Source organism: Myotis davidii, unplaced genomic scaffold (genome assembly GCF_000327345.1).
Source record: "Myotis davidii unplaced genomic scaffold, ASM32734v1 scaffold1905, whole genome shotgun sequence".
Classification (NCBI taxonomy): domain Eukaryota; kingdom Metazoa; phylum Chordata; class Mammalia; order Chiroptera; family Vespertilionidae; genus Myotis; species Myotis davidii.
Window position 1 is genome coordinate 194,271 of NW_006296282.1, and position 4,968 is coordinate 199,238.

Sequence of the window (4,968 nt, forward strand, 5' to 3'; positions counted from 1 at the left end):
CAGGGACCTGAGTGTTCTGAGCCCATAGAGATGTCCAAAAAAAGGCAAATACTGGTAAGTGACTGTATTATTCTGCAAAATTCAAACTGAATGTAATCAGCTATGCAAAAGAGCATGGAAATAGAACTGCAGGGAGACAATTTGGACCTTCTCCCACTGAGTGTATGATCAGACAGTGGAGAAAACAGAAAGAACAACTTTTAAAGATGCCCAAAAAGAAGAAGGCCTTAAGAGGAAAGGTATCAAAATTGGCAAACTTGAAGCAGAGTTTTAAGACTTGGATTATGTAGCAGCGCCAGAGTGTCTTATGTGTGTCAGCCAACCTTATTCATGTCAGGCAAGAATGTTTGCAAGTGAAGTGAACATTCTTGATTTTACAGAAAAGACAAAATGGAGCTTCAATTTCATGAGGAGAGAAGGGTTGGCCATGAGAACACAAACAAAGTTAGCTCAGAAAATGCCACCAGTTTATGAGGATGATCTCACATATATAGACAGTGACTCAGAAGAAAGCAGTGATACAATAGAAGTAGAAGAAATTATGTCTGGAAGTAATAGTGATGAAGAAGAGAGCAGTGATGCAACAGAAGCAGAACAGAGTCATATGCTGCATAGTAACATAATACTAATATGTAAATATTACCTACAGTAATTACTAAATAAAAATGTCTAGGTCAAACAGGAGTGGTGAAAGTCAGCATCCCTGTCTTGTTCCTGTTCTTAGGGGAAATGGTTTTAGTTTTTGCTCATTGAGTATTATATTGGCTGTAGGTTTATCATATAAGGCTTTCATTATGTTGATGTATGATCCCTCTATTACCACTTTGCTGAGAGTTTTGATCAGGAAAGGGTTTTGGATTTTGTCAAATGCTTTTTCTGCATCAATGTATAGGATTATGTGATTTTTATATCTCAATTTGTTTATATGAGGTATCTCGTTTATTGATTTGCGGATATTATACCAGCCTTGCATCCCCAGAATAAATCCCATTTGGTCATGGTGTATGATCTTTCTAATGCAATGCTGGATCCAATTTGCTACAATTTTGTTGAGGATTTTAGCATCTATCTTCATCAGGGATATTGCCCTGTAATTCTCTTTCTTTGTAGTGTCTTTATCTGGTTTTGGGATTAGGCTAATGTTGGCTTCATAGAAAGAGCTTGGAAGTTTTCCTATCTCTTGAATTTTTTGGAATAGTCTGAAGAGGGTAGGTTTTAGTTCTCTGAATTTTTGGTAAAATTCCCCTGTGGAGCTGTCTGGCACAGGGCTTTTGTTTACTGAAGTGTTGTGATTACTGCTTCAATGTCCTCCATAGCAATCGGCCTATTCAGATGTTTTTATTTTTTCTGATTGACTTTTGGAAAACTGTACTTTTCTTGGAATATTTCCATTTCCTGTAGGTTGTCCAGTTTGTTGGAATAGAGCTGTTCGCAGTTTTTGTTGTTGTTGTTGTTTTATAATCCTTTGTATTTCTGTGGGATCGGTTGTTACTTCACCTCTTTCATTCCTGATTTTGTTTATTTGGGTCCTCTCTTTTTGCTTCTAGGTGAGCATGGCTAGAGGTTCATCAATCTTGTTTATCCTTTCAAAGAACCAGTTCTTGGTTTCATTGATCTTATGTATTAATTTTTTATCTCTATGTAATTTATTTCTGCACTGATCTTTATTATTTCTTTCCTTCTGCTTACTCTGGGCTTTTCTTATTGCTCTTTTTCTAATTCTTTAAGTTATATGGTTATATAATTTGTTACCAGTTTTTCTTGTTTTTTGAGGTAGGCTGATAGTGCTATGAACTTCCCTCTCAGGACTGCTTTCATTGTGTCCCATAGATTTTGGATTGTGTTTCCATTGTCATTTGTTTCCAGGATTTTTTCTTTTTTAAATTTCTTCTTTGATCTCTTTGGTGACCCAATCATTGTTTAATAGCATGCTATTTAGCCTCCAAGGGCCTGATTTTTTTATTGCTTTTATTGTATTTGATTTCTAATTTTATGCCATTGTGATATGAGAAGATGCTTGATATGATTCCTATCTTCTTGAATTTGAAGAGACTTTGCCTGTGTCCCAATATGTGGTTTATCTTTGAATATGTCTCATGTGCCCATGAGAATAATGTATATTCTGTAGCTTTGGGGTGAAATGTTCTGAAGATGTCATTTAGTTCCATCTGATCTAGTGATTGGTTTAGAATTGCTGTTTCTTTGTTGATTTTTGGTCCAAATTTATCTAGTGATGTCAATGGGATATTAAAGTCCCCTACTATTACTGTATTGCTGTTTATCTCGCCTTTAATACCTTCCAGAAGTTCTTTTTTTATGTATTTGGGTGCTCCTGTATTCGGTGCATATATATTTACAAGAGTTATATCCTCTTGCTCTATTGATCCCATTGGTATTATGAAGTGGACTTCCTTGTCTCTTGTTATGGCTTTCACTTTGAGGTCTATTTTGGCAGATATACGTATTGCTTCCCTAGGTTTGTCTTCATTGCCATTTGCCCACAAGCCTTTTCGCCATCCCTTCTCTTTCAGTCTGTGTGAGTCCCTTGTTTTGAGGTGGGTCACTTGTAGAGAGAATATACATGGGTCATGTTTTCTTATCTATTCAGCCACCCCATGTCTTTTCATTGGAGCATTTAATCCATTTACGTTTAAGGTTATTATTGACCAGTACTTGTTTGTAGCCATTTTTATTCTTGGTGCCCATGTTCCTTCTTCTCTTTCTATTTCTTCTTTTTACAACAGTCCCTTTAGTATTTTTTTGCAAGGCTGGCTTTGTAGTAATAAACTCCCTTAACCTTTTCTTTGTGTGTGTGAAGCTCCTGAATTCCCCTTCAATTCTGAATGATAGCATTGCTGGATAGATTATTCTTGGATTCAGTGCTTTGCTTTGCATCACTCTGTATACTACATTCCATTCCTTTTTGACCTGATGTGCTTCTGTTGAGAAATCATTTGATAATCTGATGGGAGAGCCCTTGTAGGTAACTCTCTGTCTCTCTCTTGCAGCCCTTAATATTCTCTCTTTGTCATTAACATTTGTCATTGTAATTATGACATCTTGGTGTACATCTTTTTGAGTTCATCTTGTTTGGGACTCTCTGTGCTTGTGTGACTGTTTTCTTCCCCAAATCAGGGAAGTTTTCTGTCAGCTTTTCAAGTAGGTTATCTAATCCTTGTTCCTCTTCTTATCCTTCTGGCACTCATATTATACAGATGTTACTTTGTTTCATATTGTCCCAAAGCTCCCTTAAGCTCTCCTCCTGCTTTCTAATTATTTTCTCCAATAGCTGTTCAAATTGGATGTTTCTCTCAACCCTGTCTTCTAACCCACTGATTTGGTCCTCCACTTCTTCTAGTCTACTATTGAAACCTTCCAGTAGGTTCTTTATTGTAGCTATATCATTCTTCATTTCCTCTTGATTCTTACATATGTTGTTAAATTTCTCATCCAGCTGGTTTGGGAACTCTATGACCCTTACTCTGAATTCTTTCTCTGAAATAGTGCCTCCCTCCATTTCACTTAGTTCCTTTTCTTGTGAGTCCTCCTTTTCATTCCTTTGAGTTTCTTTGTCCTCCAATTTTTGCTGTCGCTTTCTGGCCCTGTGTTCCCTGGTTGGGGTCTGAGGGGTTGAAGCCCCTAGTGGTTCAATGATCTGGGATTCACTAGCCCAGAGGCTGGATCTGCCTTGTGTTTCTCACCTTTATTGTCTCTGCTCTTAGTTGTACCCCCTTCTCCCATGGTTCTGATCCCTCAGTAGTCTACTTCAGATTCTCAGGGTTGGCAGGGGCACATGCACAGTTCCTCCAATGTGTGACTCCCTGTGGGGGCCCAGAGCCCGCTGGCATGCAAATCACTTTGTGGTCCGGGCACCCATGGCTGGCTGGTTCCCTAGGTCCCTCTGGCAGTACACTTACAGTGTGGACTTGTGATGTGTGGCTGGGCACACCAGAAGCTCTGACCTGGGCTGGGGGTAGGGTAAATGCTTGGCAACAGCTATATCTGTGCTGAGGGAGGAGTGTGCACTGGCCAGAAAGCTGTCTGCACCAGGGGTGGAGCTCACACCAGACTGCGGCTCTGTGCTGGCATGGGGTACCCCCGGCTTGCACTCACAGCATGGAGACATGTAGCACAGGATTCTATGATGCTGGGTTTGGGCTCCAGTGAGGAGGCACAGCTCAGGAGGTCTCTGGCATGAAATCACTGCAAATGTCTGGGACTAACACCGTATCACATTACTCACTGCCAGGGCATGGTGGTGATTCCACAGGGTTATGGCTGGCAAGTGGCTCCGTGTGCAGGTCTGGGTGATGTCTAAGGTCAGTCTTGTTGTTGGTGTGGCTGCACTTCTGGCCTCCATTTCCCTCCTCTACAAGATTACATAGGTTCCACACTAAAGCCACACTGGCCTGGGAGTACCAGGGTGGTAGTGGGGAATACATCCAGAAGAGCCTGATCTGCCAGTCCCTGGGACTCCTGCAGTGTCTAACTCTCCCCACTCCTCATCCCACACAGACCACACGTCCACACATGCCCCTCTCACTGCTTTACTCACTCACACTTTCTCCCTCTCTCCTGTTGGTCACTATGTTCTATTCCCCCTTAAGAGATTTTTAAAAGTCACCTCACTAACAGACAAAAGATACCTTGATGACTCTCAATATCCAGGTATCTTCAATAATTCTGTACTGTATAGCTTCTGCTACATATCTTATAGATTTTCCTAAACTCTTTCACCTGCCACTGCCATCTTCTAATTTCAGTTAAGAGAAGAAGCGTTGGAATCAGGGCTAGATTCTAATCTTATCTATGTCACTAATTGACTTTGTGGCAGCTGGCAAATTAACCTCTCTGAACTTCAGTTTCTTTTTTTATTGCTTAAGTATTACAAAGAGTATTACATATGTCTCCTTTTTTTCCCCCCTTGATATTCCCCCGGCCTTCCCTACCCCCCAATGTCTTGTGTCC